Raw genomic sequence first — 23436 nt, forward strand, 5'->3', positions numbered from 1 at the left:
CAGCATGGGTTCATATTCCTATGCAAGTAAGGTGAAATGGACAACGTAGAGTGAGACAATTATATTTTGTAGGTTATGAAGCTAATTATAGATCATTTAGATTTTGGGAGCCAGGTATTACTAATGTATATTGCAGTGCAAGTGCTAAATTTCTGGAGCATGTTGGCTAGAAAAAGCTTGAACAGGAATATAATAAGGTACAGGATAGTGTTGTTGTTGAGACTCCATTGTTTACCAATAATCCTAATTATAATAATATTGATGATAAGATAGTGGAGGAATCCTCAATGGAGGAATCATCAATAGAAGAACCTCTATGACTGTAGAAGATGAGGATTTGATAGGAGAGGTAAATGCCAACAACATGTACTGAGTTGCCTAGGAAGTCAACTAGGAGAGACATCCACCTGACAGATTTCAAGCAAGTATTGTATGTCAGGTTAATACAGAACCTTCTAACTTCAGTGAAATAAAACTGTATCCTACAAAGGATCAGGTAGCTTAGCAGGAAGCTATGAATAGGGAGTTAAAATCATTAAAGGATTTAGAGGTGTATGAGGATGTAAAGTTACCACCAGGTGAGCATGCAATAGGTTGCAAATGGGTGTATAAGATAAAGACTGGTGTGGATGGGACTATTACCCATAAAGCAAGATTAGTTGCTCAAGGATTTGCTCAGTCAGATAAGGACTATGATGAAGTGTTTGCACCTAGTCTGAAAGCAAATACATTGAGAGCAGCGTTAGTTTGGGCAGCTAAGAATAAATGTAAAATAAACCATGTAGATGTTGAAACTGCATATCTACATGCACCTTTACAACATACCATCTGTATAGTATGTTCTGAAAAAGCCATTAGGTTTATGTTCTGAAAAAGCCATTAGGTTTAAAGGATAATGGGAAAACTGATTATTGGAAATTAAAGAAAAGTATTTATGGTCTAAAGCAATCCAGTTATGAATGGAATAAATGTATTGTAAAGGAATTAGCTTCAATAGGTTTTGAAGCTGGTATAGCTGATCCTTGTTTGTTCTGAAGAGAAAAAGATGGTTTAATTTCTCTATTACTGTTATTTACCAATGACATAGAAATTATAACTAAAATTGAACAAGAAGCAAATGATATTGTTTATAGATTACAGAAAAAGTTCAGGATTAGAAATTTAGGGGAGATTAAGCATCATTTGGGTCTTGGTATAGTGAAAACGAATAAAGGTTTTAAAATTTCACAAGCCAAGATTAGCCAATTATTAAAACTCTATAACATGGAGCATTGTAAATCTGCTAAGACACCAATGAGTAAGGAATTTACACATAGTGATATTAATCCTTAATCGGTAGTCTATCATATCTGAGTAATTGGTCTAGACCAGATATATCTTACAGTGTAAACCAATTGGCTAGGTATAACGCTGAACCAAATGAAAGGCATTGGCAAGCAGCTAAGTGAATAATTAGGTTTTTAAAACACACAATCCATTATTCATTATATTTAGAACCAAGTAATGAATTAGTGTTAACTGCATATGCTGATGCAAGTTTTGCTACTGATATAAAGACTCGTAAGTCAACATCAGGTATAGTGGTAATGTTGGGTAATGCTTTAATAGGATGGAAATCTATTAGGCAACAACATACTAGTTTATCCCCTATGGAAGTGGTATTGTCATGTTTATCATTGATGTGTACAGAATTGATATATTATAAACAATTGTTGAAGGATATTGGAATTACTGTACGTGATTCATTTACTGTTTATGAAGACAATCAATCTGCAATTAGTATTGCTACTAATTTAGCTGTTAAAACAAGGTCTAAACATACTGATTTGAGATATTTGAACATTAGACGGTGTGTTCAAAATAAATTAATTCAGTTAGAATACTGCATGACTGAACATAATATTGCAGATCATTTCACGAAAGCTCAAGATACAATTAAGCATAAAGAGTGTTGTGAGAATTATGGTTTAAAGATGTAATGTATTATATATTGACCAATATTAGGAATCTGTCCAACTATTAGTTGGGTTGGCAATATATAAACCAACAATGTATGTTTGTAGCTTTGAGACAAAATCACTGTATTGATTTATACTATATACCGATTGGTTGGTTGTATTGTGAATTGCCATAAGAGGGAGCTAGAGATCATGGCTTGCTCTCTCTGACATTCTGTATCTCTGACATTCTGTTGCTATCTCAGTTTGACTCTGAGACTCTGTTGTATTTATGCTGTGCTTATACTTTGATATCTTTGTTAACTGTAAATGACAAAGGCAACTGGTAAGAAGACTTTGTAATTGAATATTCTTTGGACTGTAAAACGTATATGACCTGGACTGTTTATTGGACTGTGCTATTTCTTAAAGTAAACTTTAACTCAATTTAGTGTAGCTGAGTGTGACTGAATAATTATTCATAACTACTCTCATAAACGTTTCCATGTGCATATCCTTGTTACTCAAGGGTTATTCTGTACATATCCTAGCAAATTTAGCTCTATAAAATCTATTGGACATACTAAATGTTGAATGTAGAGAGGCAAATCATCAGTACAACTTTGAAAGTGAACTATGGTATTTGTTTCAGAAGAAATTGGTGCAAAATTATTTCTTATTTTTATTATTGGTTGTACAACACGGTAATCTTCAAAGAAACAACAACACTGGTTACATAAACATAATGTGTTTGCTACAGTTATTGTGACAAAAGTGGCCCATTACACAGTATATTTGGCATAATCTACGAAAAGCTCAAGATACAATTAAGAAGACAGATGAAGAAGACAGGATCATTTAAAAATTGAAGAGTTACTTTGTCTTATCAACATGGAACACTGTACCTGACCTGATATTCTCCCCATGTGTTCAACTACATCTCCTATAGAGAAATGGGCAAGCACATATAACGAAGCACAGAGACTAATCAGCATAGTCAACAATTTTAGAGGATGAGTTAGATTTATGTAGATGAGGTTAAACTTTAGTTATAGAATAATGCCCTTCAACCTTGCATAATCATAATGAGAGTAATTATAATTTTCTAAGTATCGTATTTTGATAAGAAAAATATTAACAATTAAGATACTGGTGGAATGTTCAGAGTACAATGGAAATTAAGTTAATAGTTACTAGAAATTATTTTTAGTTCTATATTCTTTTACAATGCAGGGATTATTTAACAACAGCACTTTATCCAGATAGATAATATATTTTTAGATAATGTATGACATATGGAAACCTATTATGTATACTGAGAGTATTTACACCAAGACAAATTCCTTGTGTGTCCAATCACACTTGGCCAATAAAGTATTCTATTCTATTCTATTCTATTCTATTCTATTCTCTGGTGCTATAGGTAATATGCTAGCAAAATCACTTTTGCCCTTATGATACAGAAAATAAATTTAAGTCTGGTTAATACTGATTTATAATTTGGAAATATCAAAGCCTGTATTTGGGGCTTTTTAAGGCCAAAGAGAATAAAACACCTAAAATCCACTTCAGAAAGTAAATGGTAAATTTTCCCCAAAAGATGTCAAATTGATTAAACTAGTATATATATTTCACTATATAATCTATAAATAGATCTATAATTTCAAAATGTTACATTAAATTTAGGAGATCGAAAATGGCTGAACAAGTTAGTGGAAAACAATTCAAACAAAAAGGTCTCGTCATAGATAGAACTGATAATATGAATATATTTGAAAAAATAATTTTATACATTTGGAAGTCAACTTTTTACAGCAAGATCAACAACATGAACAGAGCTATATATGGCAATTATTTAAAATATTCTGAATGTAAACAGCATGCATATTTTCAGAGACACATGATTAGAGATTCATTAATTTGGACATGGAACAAGATTAAAAGGAATCATTATACTAAAATACCAAACTGGTTGTCAACTATGGAAGCACAAATCTACCCAAATGCAATGGATCTGGGGAAAAAGAGGAATTACAAAGACCTATTAGACACACAAGGAAGATTAAAAACAAAACAAGAATTACAGCAACAAAATATAAAGATAGATTGGTGGCCATACATGCAAATTCGGGTGAGATATCAGAAGGACAATTTGGTTTTTGCATGGAAAAGCATCAATTAGATAAAATTCTACAAGAAATGGAAAAGAAAATGATTTCAAGAATATATAACTTTATATTAGATTTTAAAATGGAAGAGGAGGTGGTCAAAGAGACGGTGGTGGTATGGACGAAAAATGTTGGCTACAATATAGACCTGGAAAATTGGGAGAAAATGTGGGGATCAAATTACAAACTAATTACATTCACAGCATACAAGGAAAATCAATACAAAATGTTCTACAGATGGCACCTCCCTCGCGCTAGATTGGCAAAAATGTTTAACTCAGACCCAAATTGTTGGAAATGTGGAAAAGAAAAAGGCACTTATTTTCATACCTAGTGGACATGCCAGGAAGTGAAAAAATATTGGAATACAATTAGAAAATGGATAGAAGAAATCACGAATCAGAAAATTGAATTTAATCTGGAATTATTTTTTTTTAATAAAAAAAAATTTTATTTTAACAACAAGACAACATAGACATACCACATAAAAAATAAAAATATCATCCTTCTTCATAAATTTACAAACAGTGTATCGATTGGTTTACCACTTTTTTTGTGTGCATCCATTTCCTAGTCACCAATATAATTATATTACATAATAGCTCATATTATCAATCAACAATTGTATAACCTAATATCATCACTAAAAAAAATCATTTATCTATAATTTTGTTAATTCATATTTTAACGAGATAACTATAGTTTACTTAATTTATTTTGCAATAAATCATAAGATCATACCAAATCTATCTTGATAATGTTTTATAAAGATAATATCAAGAAAAAAAAGGAAAAAAAATTTTTTTATGCTAAATCTGAATATTCTATTATTATGTTTTATTATCTAACCATTGATAAAAAAGATCCCAAACTTCATAAAATTGTTTATCTTCTTGTTCTCTGATTTCAAATGTCAATTTACTCATTTCAGCACAATCCAATATTTTCTTAATAATTTCTTCCTCTGATGGAGTTTTCTCACTCTTCCAGTTTTTAGCAAATACAATCCTAGCCGCTGTTAATATGTTTACAATCAAATACTTCAAATTTTTATTATATATATCAGGTAAGATTCCCAATAAAAAAAATCTCTGGTTTCAAGTCTATATGTGTCTTTGTCATTTTTTCCAACCATATGCGAATCTTAGTCCAATATTTTCTAGCATCCTCACAAGTCCACCAATATGGTAGTATGAGCCAGGTATCTGATGACATTTCCAGCACTTTTAAGATTTGTTCTTAAACATTCTTGCAATTCTTGTCAGGGGAAAATGCCACCTGTAAAACATCTTATACAAGTTTTCTTTATAAGCTGTTGACATTGTCATTTTATAATTTTGAGACCACAATTTTTCCCAATTCTCCAAATCAATCCCATATCCAAAATTCTTCCCCCAAACAATCATTGTTTCTTTAACTTGTTCCTCCTCTAATAAAATTTCCAACAAATAAGTGTATAATTTTTTAATCATTTTTTCATCAGTACCTGTCAAGATCCTGTCTAGATCAGTCAATTTATCATAAAATCCCTCCGCTTTAGAATCTATAAGATACCTTGAATGTATTTGCGCATATGAAAACCAATTCATCTTTATGCCTTGTTTCTCTAGTTTTTGCATTGTTTTAAGTTCACTCTTTTCATCCAATATTTCCCCATATCTAACTGTTTGTTCCTTCTCATATATTATAGGATAAGAAAAGGCTTCAATAGTTGATAACCAGACTGGGATTTTCAAATAACATTTTCTCTTAATTTTCTCCCAATTCAACCATAAAGACTCCCTTATATAATGCCTTCTAAAATAGCCCTGCGATTTAGTTCCCTTATACCACAGAAAAGCATGCCATCCCAGTAATAAATCATGCCCTTCTAATGTCAACAAATGTTGGCTACAATATAGACCTGGAAAATTGGGAGAAAATGTGGGGATCAAATTACAAACTAATTACATCCACAGCATACAAGGAAAATCAATACAAAATGTTCTACAGATGGCACCTCCCTCGCGCTAGATTGGCAAAAATGTTTAACTCAGACCCAAATGGTTCGAAATGTGGAAAAGAAAAAGGCACTTATTTTCATACCTAGTGGACATGCCAGGAAGTGAAAAAATATTGGAATACAATTAGAAAATGGATAGAAGAAATCACGAATCAGAAAATTGAATTTAATCTGGAAATATTTTTATTAGGTATAATAACACAAAAATGCAATAAAACAGATAGATATGTTACATATATTAAAAGCTGCAAGGATTTCATATGCACAACTCTGGAAGGAAAAAAGGGTTCCACCAGAAGGCATGGTTCTTAAAAAAATAATAGATTGTATAGAGATGGACAGGCTAACGATGAAAATAAAAGACAGAGAAGATTAAATTTATTATAGGGCCTGGTATGCCTGGTATGAGTGGTTTAGAAATAAAAAGAAAATAAAATGACAATTAGGAAAAGAATGAGGAAATATGTAAATATGTAAATATACCATGGAGAAGATTGAGATGTAAGGGATAAAAGGTATTGATTTATAGTAAGAGTAAGATGTAATGGTAAAGAAATAAGTAAATACGTATACTGAGAAATGTGAGGAGATACAAAAGATGTCTTGATGTTGATAACAATGTATAAAGTTTTATTTTATGTTTTCAAAATTTGGAAACTTAATAAAATTTATTAAAAAAATAAAATATTCTGAATGAGTACAGCAAAATGCTTCTTCCATAAATTTAATTCAAGGAAGCATACATTTATATGAGACTTCTCTCGTACTCAGTCCTTTTATCTTGAAAGCTTTCCTGTATATGCTGCATGAAAATTTACAGCACCATGTAAATGTTTTATAACAGTCATTTCAAAGAATCTAGCACACGTACACATAAGTTAAATACAGGCACTTGATATATTTCTTTTTACATTTTCTACTTCCAAACAGTAGATTCATTTCAGGATAACTATGCACTCCAAGGAATCATCCCACACTTGTGGAATTACTTTTTTATGATTTATTTTGTCCTTTGTCATATGTAAATACAAGTATGCAAGAACATGGAAAACGTATATTCAAGTGTCTTATTTAGTTCATATGTACCTTACTGTATTTCAACACAAATCTCCTTCTTTCAGCAAAATAAAATATTCTAATAAAAACTAGCTACAAAACATGATTGGAATTGGAATGATAATGTTCCCTCAAACTACTTTTGTTTTGTTTTAAACTCTTATGTTAAATTGTTACTTAACAAGAAAGAAGCAAGACAAAAAGGCACTCAGTGAATATTAGCAGAAAAACTCATCATTGGTAGACAGCAAAGATCTACAGTTCTGCATAATAGGCTTGCAGCTCTATAAATCTTCAGTCCACAGTACTTTCTGGAGAACGTGATATATTTCTAAAAAGTTCCAGCTAAATGTCACCCTGTAAGCTTACCATGGTGAGAGCTATTCTAAATGTCACACCAGTCTCAGAGTGACCTATGACTTAATTTAGGATTAGCCTACATCATATATTCCTAAAATGAATTTCTAAGAATAAATTATAGATTTGGAATGTTGGTGTTTGGTGAACTTTCCTTATTAAATGTCTCACCCTTAAATTAATCTTTAAGATTTTTTTTTGTTTTTATTAGTAACTAAGTTAAAACATGAGAACCCTATGAGGCAAGCACCTGTTTAATTAGTTGAGCACACATCCCAATAATTAGCCAGCATTGAGAGCCTACAGGTAATCCTCAGTTAGCAACAACAATTGGGAATGGAATTTCCACCTCTAAGTGATGCAATTATAAGGGGAAATTCATCAGTTAGCAACAAAATCCTGCCAGTCCCCATTGCCTTCATTAACCAAATTCCACTGGTTTTAGGAGAGAGCCTACCTCAATCCAAGCAGTTCCTGTCTTCGTTTCTCCCAGCCTGAGTCTCAGTAAGATATGAAAAGGGCCACTCTGGAACCCTCCCCATCCACCAATCTCCCTCCCTATCTCTTTTCTTTTTCGCTGCCTTGCATAGTGTTACTCATTCGCAATGGCAGTTCCATTGGCCCATGATCTTCAGCAATCTTAGTTGGCTGCTGCTGATCCTGCTACTTCAGCCTTAGCTCCAGCACTGTCAGCATCTTCACTGCTGCCTTGGAGTTCTTCCCTAAGCCCCCATTGCAGGCTAAGGTAAAATGAGGACCCAAATTGTTGGGGCAATATGCTGACTCTGTAAACCGCTTAGAGAGGGCTGTAAAGCACTATGAAACGCTATGTAAGTCTAAATGCTATTGCTATTGCTAGACATCTTAGTGCCACAACACAAAGCTCCAGCCAGATTCATTGTCCTCTGCTGCACACACCTGACTTTTGCGTTTGCATATACATGCATTTATTCAAGTGATGGCAGTTTTCTGCAAGTCTGACAAAATAGCAATTGGTAGCAGTAAGCTTTCTTTTTCTGCAGCAAATATAGTCATCTAAAGCAGCATGAATTGTGTCTCACTAGTGTGTTGAAACATTATATCTGAAAGGTACACGTTGTTATTTGAAGAATATTAAAGACAAGGCTAGTTCTTTGTCTTTCATATTGAGAACTGCCTTCAGGATGAGAACAGAGATCTACTCCATTATTCAGAGGTGCCAAGGATCTTTTTTTTAATCCTTAGTGCTCTCGGAGCTTGGTTGTATACTAACAGACATTTCATTATCCAACTAATAATATCAGTGCTAGTGAGTCTGAGGTTTACTCCATGTTATCTACAGCAACTTGCCTGCAACTTGTGTTAGGCCCTGTGTCCATCTTGGTAGATGTAATGTGTGGGTGACTTTGTGGGATGAGAGAAGGAGATGCTGCCTAGGAAACAATCAGACAAGACACAGGGAGCCCCCAAGGGCTTGATGTTCAGAGAAAGAAACTTAAAAAGGACCTACCCTAAATAAATAAATGATTAAAAGTGTTGGTGGGAGGTTGTTGTACCTTCAGATTTGTAAGATTATCTTAATGTAGCCTTACAATGAAGTTGAATTAGCTTATTTGGTCTTATTTTCTGTTTGGTTTATCTAGGAGGGCTAAAAGTAGTTCCTTGATTAGAGTTTTATTTTCTGCTGATTAATCCCTGCTTCTTTGGGTGTAGACTGCTGGAGGGAATGTGGTCTGGTCCTTTTTGTTTCCTTTATATTTTTCTGTTGTTTATTTTGAATGGTGTGTAGATTTCTATGTGTTTATTGATAGCTAATTTTTGTCTGTATGCCAAGCTCTCATGAATTTCCTAGCATTTTGGGATTTGGCTTGGTCCAGGTCAGTCCCAGTTTCTCAGTTGAAACTGTGGTTGAGTCTATCAATGGTTGTGAGAACTTTTTTTTTATTCATGTTTTTTTCACACTTCATTTTTAATTTGTCCCTCCACAAACTTTGCTGAATATTAGTGGTCCACTAGAATCAATATGAACTGCCTACTCACCATTCAAGTAGCACTAGGTTGGAAAATAATGGATCAAAGATTCATATCAAGTTCTAGTTATTTCAGTGAAAACTAAAGCTGCTCTTAATTGTATTTCCATAAGAATTCAGTGAGCTGGGAAAATATTTTTATTTATTTTGTGACATTTTATGCTGTAGTTTATCCCTGGGGAACATTGTAAGAAAGAGATGGGTCTGTCTGTGTGAAGTGGTTCTATGTATAATATCATTTATTATTTTAATTAATTATAGTTAGAAGTTAGCAATGGGCAAGAATAAACATGTTCTAGGTTCTTAAGTAATAAATGTTTCTCTTTCCTTTCCTTTTGTCCTCATGCATAAATATTTCAAAAACATTGAAAGCAAATTTAAATATATTTGATTATAAATTTAACTCATCGGACAGATGTCTTTCAATGGAGTTTATATGTTTCTGCCTGAAATGCCAGTATTATTTAAACCATAACTACAAATGAAAGATCACACTAAACGTAACATGCTATCCTACAAATATCTGATTTCATTGGAATGTACACCTACAATGCTTAGGATGACCTTGCATTGAACTATATGAAGATGCAGTAAAATGCAGCAAATACTTGCATATATAATACAGCAGAAAATAAAATGAAATGGTGCCACCTAGTGGCTCACCTGAATTCTTAAACAGAAGGAAATATTCCAAACAAAGACTCATTTATTTCTAATCTTTTTACTGTTTTACTGATGGGTATATTCACTAACGATACTGTATATGATTCCTGCTGAAACATCTTACAACACAGATACTTTAGGTTTGACCCAAAACAGTGCTAAAATACTTCATACAAAATAAATAAATAAATAAATGACAAACAAATAAATAAATAAAAATAAATACTATATGGTGTGGATATATATGATATCTTACTCATACATATCACATCCATGAAAATTTAACTCTCATTTTTGCTAGATCAATTTATGGGGGAAAGTCAATGTATGCTTTGTTGAAATGAAACAAAATGAATGTATCTAACTTTTCAAAATAATTGCAAATGCAGACATCTCTTGCTCTTAGTCTCTCTTGTCCATACATGTAAGGAAAAATTCTTTCCAGATCATTACATAACTCTTATATCATATTTTCTTAAGATTTGTATTTTTACAAAGCTTGCAAAAAGCCAATAAATTAACCCAAACTCAAATCTAATTTTAAATACAAGTATGAAATATTTTCCCTGTGAAATAATCTCTGGGTTAATAAACATATGGTTTTTAATTTATCCATGTTTCTATATACTGGTTGGATGGGTTTATATATTTTTGCTTTTTTTGTTTTGTTTTAATTTCGCTTGACACCATGGTGAAAAACATTGAAGTTTGGTGTAAAATGAAGTTTCGCTTTCAGCACATCATGAAAAAGTATCCAGCATCCCTCTAGAACAGGGATGTCCAACCTTGGCAACTTTAAGACTTGTGGACTTCAAGAAGCAGGGGTGGGATCTGACAGGGTTAACTACCAGTTTGGTCATTTCCGAGGTTTGGTGATTTATGATGTGCTTCCCTGCACGCTGCTGGCGGGTGCCTGTAAATCATCATCAGCATGCTGCATGAGAGAAGCAGCCTTTCAAAAAGCCCTTTTTTCCTGCTTTTTTAACTGCAGCTGTGCCTCGCACGGCAGCTGAAATTTAAAAAATCAGGAAATAAAGGTCAGGTAAGAGCCTGGGTGGGCGTGTGGGCAGAGCTACTGGTTCTACAGAGGTGGACAGAACCGATAGAAACCCACCCCTGTCTAGAAGTTCAAGAAGCTGTATTATTCTGTGTCCTGAAGTGTAGTTAGCAAATAATTTGACATTTTAGCTCACCTTCTTGCCAGCATACTCTTAATTTTCCTTCTTTTATATTTGAAAATATGTAAACTGGTGATTAGTTCTTCAGAAAGGTCTTTTGTCAAGCATTTCTTTGTTTCCAAACTCAAATTCAACACAATGGATCACTTAGTAGTTGGAGATATTAGTAAAGATATACAGATAATCAGAGTTGGAAGGGACCTTATAGGTCATCTAGTCCAATCCCCTGCCCAAGCGGGAGACCCTACACCATTTCTGACAAACAGCAGTCCAATTTCTTCTTGAAAGTCTCAAGTGATGGCTCTACCACAACTTCCAAGGGCAAGCTGTTCCATTGGTTGATTGATCTCACTGTCAGAAAATAAAACTGATATAATAACTGAACTGTGTTCAGTTATTTCATCTGGATTCCCTGATGTTTCCAGAAATAGCTGAAGATCTCTCCATCTATCTTAACTGGGGGGGGAAATCTTTGTTAAACCCAGGCAGATTAAAAGCTTCATTAGCTTTTCTGGTGGCCTCTATTTTAGAAGATAATTCATCAGTCTTTTCTCTGAATGAGTTGAAAACCACAACTGAGGCACTTTGTAATGCAGAATAGGATGATTGATTGCGGAGATCCAGTACACATTTGGGAGAAGTAGAATCTCTTTTCTCTCCTGTTTCCCAGATTTAATACATGCCTTCATATGCTGGTCTGATTATTCTTACTATCACTATCAGAATTTCTTATGATTATTTTCTTCATTTTTTTTTAATGCTCTGATTTTGCTCTAACCCAAAAGACTACCTGAGCTTAAGTAATTAAATTATGACCAATATTTCTAATCAAAACTAATTAGGGTGCCAAACCTTCTTTTTGTGGCTGGTCTATATTGTTGTTTGTTCCTCTAGTATTCCATGTGCTTTAATTAGCCCTGATAAGGCCAAGGGCAGTTGTTTCTGTCCCTGTACAGGTAAGCTTCATAGGTATTTAATAGCATTATATTATACCCAGTGGTTTCTTAGAAACTAAGGGAGCTTTTGAAGGAGAGATGTTCCATAAATACAAGAATGTGAACCTAAAATTGGCCATGCTGTTGCATCCCAAGCCAATTGCACCTTTTGAAAATTCTTCAAGGACATTCCAGATAGAATGTATTGCAGTAGCCCACTGGGACTCTTATCTCTCAAAAGTATATGAATGATTGATATACACATGAATGAATATACGCAGGAGATACTGAAGGTCAAATCATTTTAAAACTCTCTATTCTGTGTTTCTTTTCACAAAAGAATCGATGTAGCTTATTGGGTAATAAAAAAGTCTTGGAAATCCCAGGCAGATACTGCAAAAAAAATTTAGGCGTCAATCCTTGCCATGGTTTCTTATATCTTAATGTATTAAATGTTTCTAATTTACTATTCTTTATGACTATAGTTTATATATTGTATGTCTGTGTGTATGTATGTATTTATATGAATCATATGAATATAAATTGCAGAACTTAGCAAACAAGTGAAATCCAACAGATTCAACAAATGAATAAATGAAGAGAGAAAAGATTTTCCTTATCAATAATGGCCATGTCTTTACAAATCAGTGTCCAGCATTTCTGACTACTTGCCCTAAAGAAATGTGACCTTTGATACAAAAAAAATTTCCTCTTGTATTTTAAAACTTCACAGCTAGCATCTCAAATCCCAAATAGATGGAATCAATAACTTTCAACAATTTCACACTTTTATTTTCATAATGTATTTCTAATCTTGTTTTACCTCTAGGCTACTTCATCTAGGCATGTTTATTTGAAGCTGATTTTATCATTGGAAGGGTTACCTTCCTCTTATGGGGGAGCAGCCAATAAAAGTCAAAGACAACTTTATGATTATAAAAAAAATAAATCAGGCAATTGTCTTCCATCTGCATTTGGCTATTCCCTGTGCAACTGGTATCAACAAATTATCTCATTGAATCATAAATAGCAATAAATAGTTTGTATTAATGTCTTCTTACATCTTTCCATATATCTCAACCATTAATACCAATCATTGCTCATCAACCTAGTGATACATGCCAATCCTTTCTTCATCTAATCTTTTACCCTTTGTTATCAAACAAGCCATTTCTCATTCCCTATCTCGCATAAATGCACTCACAGAGTGTAAAAAGAAAACCTTTATACTGCAACCTACAATTATGGTTGCAATTGTTGGAAAGAGCTTTGAGTTGCAAAATTACAATGTCAAGCCATCATCACAGTTTTCTATGTGAATTTATATCATATAAGAATGACATCCTAATAGCCACAACAACACAGCTCAGGGTACTGTTGATTGTTTTTGTTTTTTGCAAAACACTTAAACATATACTGAATGTACTGAAAACTTGGAAGGAGGCTAGCACTTTAATTCCTCCTCTTGTCTGTCTACAATTGCTGTAACTCAGTGAACAGAAATTGTATATTTTGTTCGTTCATATTGGTCAGCTAGAAGAAACAGAAGTAGGCACTACAGCTACTCAACAATCTCTTTTTCAGTTGCACTGCTGAACCATCAGAAGCCTACTGTATATGTACTATCAAAGCTCTCACCATGAGCTTTAGATGGTGAACCGATGCATTGTAGGATAATATTTTTGAACAAAAGTATGACAAATGGGGAAACTTTTACAGAAGGTGTCCCCATGACTCCCAATTAAATAAAATTTGGGAAAGTTACAGCTGCTTCCATGCTATGGCTGCATCTTTTTTTTTTTAAAATCAGCAGTCAAATGATCAGATAGATTTAATTGCAAGAGTATTCAACTTGAAGAAAAAATTGTTCCTGAAATATCTCATTGGAACAAATGATCTTTTTGGTAGGTGTATTGATTATGTGCTAAGTGTAGAATATCAACAGTGGGTTGTGCCTCATTTGTACTATCTGCCTTGGCCTGATGAACAATCTAAGCTAAGATCATAAGTTTATGATACTTTTGTGCAACCTGAAATATCAGACTCAAATGAAGATCCAGAATTGCATAAATTGGCATTGAAGCACATGGTACATAGTCCATATTGTAGCAGAAACTCAACATGTTGGAAAAATTATGCATGTAGTAAGAAGTACCCAAAGTCATTCAATAAGCATGCAAGGTGTGGTGATGATTCATAGCCTAACTACAGGAAATGGTCTTCAGAAATGGGAGGATTTGAAGAACATCAAGCAGGACAACAGATTTGATCTATAACTTCTCAATGAGTTGTACCCTATAATACACAATTGGTGTTCAATTGCCATTTCAATGTAGAAATATGCTCATCTATCAAATCCATCAAATATGTCATCGTATTCTATCAAAAAGGAGCAAGTAGGTAATTTTTGCATTGAGAAGATAAAATAACACAGAGGGTCTATAGGGCCCTCTGAACCTGTCGCATCAATACTTATTTTTCAAATTCATGACAGGGAACCAGCCACTGTTCTTCAAGTGCACCTACCACAACAGTATCAAATATTTTTTCAAAAGAATGCTGCTTTGCAACTTAATAATGATATGAGTACTTTAATGACTACTTTATAATGGCTACTTTAATAAAACCTATGGATCTTTGCAAATATGATTCATTTGCAAAAACACTGTACTGTATGAATATTCCAAGATTCTACAATTGGACTAAAAAAAGATGGGAAACAAGGAGGACTGAGAAAAGAGCAGAGGCATTTTCCAGAACTTTTTAAGCCATTTTTCTTGGTCAAGTGTATGCTATTTCTCCACAAAGTGGTGACTTCAGCTGTTTGTTCGTTACTTAAAGGAGCTAGTATCTTTCAAATCATTAAGGACACATAAAAGCCTTCCATCATTCAAATATGTGTGCAGAAAGAGAGGATTGTTGTAAACTGATGATCATTGGCAATAAAGTACCGAACAAACAAAGATCCCCAGAGCAATGAGAGATGTGTCTTACTAACAAACACTCATATTAACAATCCATGACAATTGTGGAATAGTTAAAGAACGCAGTGACTGAAATTTTCCTTTAAATTAAGAGGGAAAATATCAATGATCCTAATATGAGGAATAAGAGTCATTATAAAAAAGTTCTTTTGTATTTCCAAGAAAACTTGAGAAATTCAGAAAAACATTTGAAGAATACAACTTGCTAAAACCAACAAACAGTACAATTAATCAAAATGGTGCCAATCATGAATTATTGCATGAATTGCAATGCAATGGAAACAAACAGCAAAGAGTTGTGCAGCCATTTTTCAATAATGGGCAAAGCCTGCATATGACTATGACTTTATAAGTGCTTGCAAAGCAATCTTGCATCAGCAATTTTAATTAACACACCAGGAGGAATAGAAAAGACACTTGTTATCAACTTGATCCTCACTAAATTTAGAGGAGATGGAGATGTTGCTATTGCTGTAACCTGGTATTTCAGCAACAATGATGCCTGGTGGTAGGCCAGCACATTCAAGATTCAAGATACCCATCTGAGTAAATGAAAATGTTCTTTGTAACATTGGGGAAAAAACATCCCGTACTGCAAAATTTGCTTCAACATTCAAAGCTTATTGTCTGGGACAAAAGTTCCATGATTACGAGGGAGAATTTGAAGCTATAGTCTGGTATCTTTATATTATACTATATGTGGCAACAATTATTCATTTTGGGGAATTTTAACCATTTGCTGTGGTGATTTCTTCTACCAGCTTTGTACCTGTGAATGAAGAGATAATGCTGATGTGGAGAATTTATACATCAAAAATCATACTCATGGAGAAGGTTTAATGATTACATAAAGATATGGTCCGGCCAGGAAGAACTACAATATGTGCAGATTTCATCTAGCTAATATTTGACCATCCTGCAGAACTGTTCTCATTATCTGGTCACATTATGAGCAATAATGTCATTTCATTTCAGAAGCAAAGGCAGAAGGACTTCACTTCCCAAAACCATTTTTTTTCTTGTCGTAGCTCCTGAAAACATCTGAAAACATCTTTACCATAACAGTGAGAAAACACAGAATATCATAACAAACTCTACCATTGGTTTCTATCATCTCATAGCTCTTAGCACTGTAGTCTGTATATGGGCCTTTCACACTCCTACTTAAAAAACTGAAAAGATTCCTGTTTTTCCTTTTTACAATAGTAATTTTGCTGAAATGCAGGCAAGCCTTCCTAAGTCAGGCAGCCCTGATAAGCACTTAGTTGGTAAGTGTATAAACAAAATTCAGTTAATTTCTTCCAAGAGTACATACTACATGCCTCTTGCTGAAAAGTGACTTTTTGGTGGTGAACTCATTTAATCTCAATTTATCTCCAATTAATAGTGTTTAGTATGTTGATTATCATATAACGATTATTCTACTTCATACATTATTTTCAGACTTTTTTTTGTCCTTGGAAGTATCTGTAAATGAGTTTCTTGACAGCAAAAAAATCAAAGTGTAAGAAACAAAAAGGAGCAAAACAATTTTTTTTCTGTCAGTAGTATAAGGAGGTTTTTTAAAATAACCTGCAGAACTTTGGGGATGAGAACCTTTAGTGTAATGAACTCGGAATTAAAGAATGAAAATTCAGACAAAAATCCCTTTCTTACTGCTTACTTCCCTTCTTAGTTCTGGGATTAGATTTAATGTAAAAAATTTTAACAAAAGGTTGTGAGAAATAACTCATTTTTTTCTAAATCTTATTCAACTTCTGAAAATCAGATTGCATTTCTGAAGATCTTTGATACCTTTTAAGACAAAATGACAGACAGCATCATTTTCCTGTTACAGATATGATTTATAATCCCTAATATCCAACATTACCTGTGTAGTGTCATGACTGTGAATTGTTAACTATTAGGGATAAGAAAATGGTAACTATGGCACTGAAGTTAGAACTAAACTACAAACAGATCTGATTTTTATCCCATCTGCTACTGATGAAATTTCAATCATGTCTGTCTGTTATAGTGAATAAGGATTCACTAAATTCATATAGTTCTTGATTTATAAAGGTAATTGAGACCAGAAATTTTGTTGCTTTGCAATTAAATCATAAAGCGTGATTGTATCACTTAGCAATAGCAATCCCTGATGCACTGGTTGCATTGACTGAAATAACTACTTGTTAAGCAAGGCAACTTCCTGACAGTTTCCCACAACCAAAATCAGTAGGGAAGTCTGTAGGAAATTGTAAATCCCAGGCTGGCAGCAGATAAATGGCTGCTGCTAGGTGAGAGAGGAGCAAAGGAATACATGGAGGAATGGGAAGGGTCAGGGAGGGTGTGGGGGATGCAAGGGGATATATAAGAGGTGTGGTAGAGATCAGGTATGAAGAGATGGAAAGGGGTGAGTAAGAGGAACAACACAGTCAGTAAGGATACACACATCCATAGTCTGGCTACTTAAATTCTTTTTAAAAGTTGGCAAAGTAATTTAGGAAACATTTTTCAATTCTAAGTCAAAGTTACTATCAAAAGCATCGCTCTGTCTAGTCATACCCTGTAATGATTTTGTGAAGATATGCAATCTGTGTAGTTATTTGGAAAAACCCCACCATGATAGTTTAAAATTGTTACACAATAATGTATTTGAAAATTAATTACAGTGCAATTCCCAGCCATTTTTGTTATGTTCTTATACATACGTATAGGAAAAGGAGAAGGAAATTGCAGGATCATTGGTGGTAAAATAATTTATTATGGTATGGCAATAAATTTAGCACAGCTAGCTAAAAGGTAGTTTTATATTTCCTTTTTCAATATATAAAACATTCTGGATGATATCCAGCTTAAGCATTTCAAAATCAAGGGTAAATCAAATAAAACTGATTATTTTTCTGTTATTGGAATAAGCCAGCAAAACTTGTCTAATAAGCATTACAAAAAGTTTTTATTCCTTTAATCTAAAAGCTGGGACAATGGACATATTGTAGGTGCATTAAAGTGCTCTTAACCTGATTGAATTTTTTGAAAAGGCTAAAAGATATGTAAGTGGATAAATATATTCCAATTTGTGATGCTCTGAACTGAATTATTCATGATATTTACTGAGATTAAAACAAAAATAAAAAAACAGTATGATAAAGAGAAAGCATAGTAAGGAATTTTGTTGAGGATTTTTAAAAAAACAGTCTGCATTTCTATTAATGCAGCATAATCTCAAAGTCGGGCAGCAGCACACTCTTCAAATGATTGAGGAAGGCAACCCAGTTAACTAGTTATGGTTTCATAAGAATGCAAAATACTTTTTGATTTGTTATAAGGAAATGGAAGAGTCACCCGGAGTCATTTTTACAGTTGAGCAGGGTTCAAATCTCATTAGTAAACAAATGAATAGTCCAGAGAGAAGGATAACTATGCAGTCATGTACCAAGGCATTATTTAAAAAATGAAAGAGAAACACTGTGAATCACTGCAAGGTTTGGATAGCAAAAAGATGCATCTAACCTCACTAAAGACTTATGGTCTGGGAAACTGAATAAAATAACAAGCACAGAACTACTGGGGGAAAAGAGCAAGGGTTAGTATAGGATCCCATTCTCCCATTCACAAATTGATTATTATTCCTAACTATTTAATCCACATAAATCTTCTGTTGTCCTCTTAAAATAGCCAGTCACATATTTTAAATATTCCACATTTTTAATCTGTGCAATGAAAATCAATTGAAAAATCTTATGTGGGCAATTTATATTAATAAAATAAATTGTTTCAATTTATGCTTCATGGGAATGTATTTTAAAATCAGAAAAATGAGGCATCTTGATTTATGTGGAAAATTGTATATACTTTAGCAAGTGTATTATTCAGATAGGTTATAAACTAGGCCTTTGATAGAATTAATAGCAAATCTAGTCTCAACAAATCTTGAAAGAAAACCTTGCAAAATGAATGATATATTTACTAATATTAATCCAGCATGAAGCCTAAAATATATAATTTACAGGATGTAGGGAGCAATCCACCAATTATTAATAAGGTTTCTCATTAATATTCCGGCATTCTTAGTTTTGCTTTTGACAGAAGTTGTCCTAACATGATATACTTAACCAAAATTTAATGCTACCATATGTCAGAAGAAAAATATACTTTGTAGATTATATTAGGAAAGTGTCCATGTCATGATGGTTAAAAAAATTATTGCAGAAACCTGTAAGAAACCTTAAAGAGACCCAAAAATTCAAACAATATTGGGTAGAGTACCCAATAAATCTTAAATTCATTGCATTCATATGTATACTGTAAAACTTCTTAAGTCAAATTTCCTAAGGACTTGTTTTGTTTTTCATATAAAATGCTTATATTAGAAAAAAAATGTTTTTGCATCAAAGTGAATGGATACCCTTCTTCTGGCCCCCCAGAAATCTGGCATTGGCCTGATGTTTCTTATTTGTTCAATGGTTATTTTTTATTTTTTGCTATTAGATTTCTTTTTAGTCTGTGCTGCTTGTTTAATTTGATGTTTTAACTGTTTTTATGTTTTTCCCAGTTTACACAACACCCAAAGCCCACTGCAGTTGTGTAGCCCATAAATGTTAAAAAGAAAACAATAAAATGTATTTATGTGCACTGATAAATTATCTTTATATAAATCTTTTCTTCCTTCTGCAAGCTGATATTTTTGTTTTAGCTTATCTTTAAGTTATGACAGAAGAAAAAGATTAAATATTTTCTGAAGATAAACTATGAATTAAACTAAAATGCTCAAAATGATAAGTTTATGGACAGTGTCATTGTACAATTTGGTTACTAGAGGACACCTGAAGTTAGAAACTAATCATGTGTGTAGAAACTAATATCAGAATTTCTGTACTGTTCTTGTTTTCAGGACAAAGTTCAAATTTTGTCTCACTTTCTGACTAACTTATCCACTAGGCTCCTATGCTATATACACAGCATATGTGTTCTAAAAAATCTAATTTCTAAATTAAGTCCATTATGGAAACTTGTTTCTTATTCAATAAGTAAGATATTTTGCCACATGGGAAAAGTATCTAGAAGTCTGTTTGCAAAGGTATAACAGGTATGAGACAAGATCAAATTAAATGATGAAAGTTCATTGAATTTTATTAGAAATTAGTGCTGAATATAAATTAATGACCATTCTGACTGTGTAGAAATAAACAAAAGCGTAGAACAATAAACATTCTTAATGGCTTGCTACCAAGATGACTTTGCATAAATCATTTACAGAATTACCAACGTTTATCTTAATTAGTGTGTACCAGATTTATCTGTGCAAGCCCACCTAATGTGTTGAGAAAGCATTATTTCAAATTCCATGTTCTCTAATTGAAAGTAAGTAGAAAAAAATGTACTATAAAACTATTTACCACATAAAATTTAGGTAAGTACTTAGGTAAAATCTTATGTTCTAAGATCCCAGGCATCATTTTTTAGCTCTCACTGAAAATCAGTATCAGCAAAACCTAAGTAATAAAGAAGATACAGTACAAGTGATTTTCGACTTACAACAGTTCATTTAGTGACCATTCAAAGTTACAATAGCACTGGAAAAACTGACTTATGACCATATTTCACACTTTTGACCATTGCAGCATCTCCATAGTCATGTGATTTACAGTTGGATGCTATACAGCTGGTTCATATTTATGATGGTTGCAGTGTTCTGGAGTCATTGGTCACCTTTTGCAACCTTCTGACAAGCAAAGACAATGGGGAAGGCAGGTTCACCTAACAATTGTGTTACTAATTTAACATCTTTAGTGATTCATTTAACAAATGTGGCAATTAAAATCATAAAATGGGACAAAATTCATTTAACAAATTTCTCACTTAACAACATAAACCTTGGGCTCAATTGTGGTTGTAAGTTGAGGACTACCTGTATATTTATTCTTATTAATGAGAATAAGCTATGGCAGATATAAAGAGCAAATAATAGCTAGTGAAACTAAATATTAGTAAAAGGTGAAATAACATTGGGAATATTATTTTGCCTCTAAATAAGGATAACATGAAAATTCATGATATTAATATTAGTTTTATCTTCTTTGTGATGAGTTTGTCATTAAAATTATACCATCATGGTACTAATAATTCATTTCTTTCAATTACATTTCATTTAGTGGACTTCCAATTTCCATTTCTTAGTCTCTTCTGCAGTCTCCATTCTTGAGTCTGGAAACTTTCAGTTATTTAACATTAAAATTAAACAGTGACTTAATTCAAACAGCACATTAGATTAGATTAACAGAGTTGGAAGGGACCTTGTAGGTCATCTAGTCCAACCCCTCCACCCAAGCAGGAGATCCTACACTGTTTCTGATAAATGGCAGCCCAATCTCTTCTTGAAAGTCTCAAGTGATAAAGCTTCCACAACTTCCGAAGGCAAACTGTTCCATTGGTTTATTGTTCTCACTGTCAGAAAATGTCTCCTTATTTCCAGGTTAAATCTCTCCTTGTTCAGTTTCAGCAAGATAAATTCAGAACTGTTGGTATTGTTCATTGAATTTACAGATACAATTGAAGCCACTGCCAATAATAAAAGTTGAACATGTTTGAAACAACCTATTTAGCTGGTCACAAAAGAATGATGCAACATTGATTCTAAGTACAATAGCAATCAAGAATGTTATAACTTAAGTTGAAGAAATGGAAAGAAAAATTTGTTTTCTAACCTTCCAAACTTTTAGTCCCAGGATTCTCAGCAAATTTAGCTCCATATTATGAAACTACTCTATAATACAAATCAAAATTATTCATTGCTTATAGAGAATGGTATAAATTATTTTAACATTCAGTAGACAGAATTCTGAAAACATTATTATAAAAATTATAATTTTTACCACATACAATATTAATAATTTTATAAAAAGCAACATGAAGATTCATTGTCTAAATGTGGTTATTTCCATTCCTTTTCATACATTATTAAAACACACATTTTCAGTTAATAATTTTAAATCCATCAGATTTAAATATACTTAAACTAAAGGAATATATCGAGTTAAAAGGGGGTCAAATATATTTATAAATAAATATATATGTATTTGTCCCTATAACACACACACACACACACACACACAGAGAGAGAGAGAGAGAGAGAGAGAGCTCATTGAAAAAAATCTAAAAATAAAGTTAATTGTGACTACTTAAACAAAACACTCATTAAATTCTAAATTGAACTGCTTTATAGTCCATAAAAAATTCCATTGGATAGTCAACAGATTTATATTTAGTGCAGTTAGATGTTGTATACACTCCAAGATTAGAGGTTGTTATATTTTATGCATCATTGTATCATAGTTCTCACTGCCAATTCATTTTATTTCCATGTAGTTTTCCCTATTAATGCCAGTAAGACTGCCAAAAATATGTCTGAAAAGGCCTGTCTGTTATGTTCTAAATGTGTTATATTTTAAAAGGAGTTATTCATTCTTCTGAGAAATCTTATTTTAAAATGTGTTTAATAATGTTTGCCCTTTTTTAGACCTTGAAATATGTAACATAGTGAAACAAATTCTTTTACTTAATAATTATATGATTATATCTTACTAATATTAATTTCATCATCTTGTTTTTACTTGTATTGTAACTCATATGATAAATGTATGTATTAGATGATTCACATTTACAAATATGAAATAAATAGGTGGAATTTGTGCAGCATATTTGGATGTCAGTCTCTGAAAAGTAAAAATATTTAATATTGTTAAAATGTGTGCATTTTTAAAGAAGCTAAGTAGAATAAAGTAGATTAATTAAGCAGAATATACAAGTTAGCTTCTGTTTTTTAGACCGACTTCCGGAGGTGGTGATGGGGGAACAGCAGACAAAAATGTGACAGACTAGATTTTGGAAAATGTATTCAGATACCCTCAGAATACATCAGAATCATCCATGTGATGGATAGTTTCCCCATGTGATGCTAGATAGAAAGAATAGATAGAAAGAATATTGATGCTTTTGAATTTTTATGTTAAAGAAGAATCCTGAAAATATAATGAAGAGCCAAGAAAACTAACTTATTGATTATTGAACAAATCAACAGACTTCTCTTTCAAGCTACTCTTATACTTTGTCTACTACATGAAAACTTACCTCTTTTTATAGGTCTGTTATGCTGGAAAAGTTTG

The sequence above is a fragment of the Pseudonaja textilis genome, chromosome 7 (assembly GCF_049901715.1).
Source record: "Pseudonaja textilis isolate UNSWEBS1 chromosome 7, rPseTex1.2, whole genome shotgun sequence".
Taxonomy (NCBI): domain Eukaryota; kingdom Metazoa; phylum Chordata; class Lepidosauria; order Squamata; family Elapidae; genus Pseudonaja; species Pseudonaja textilis.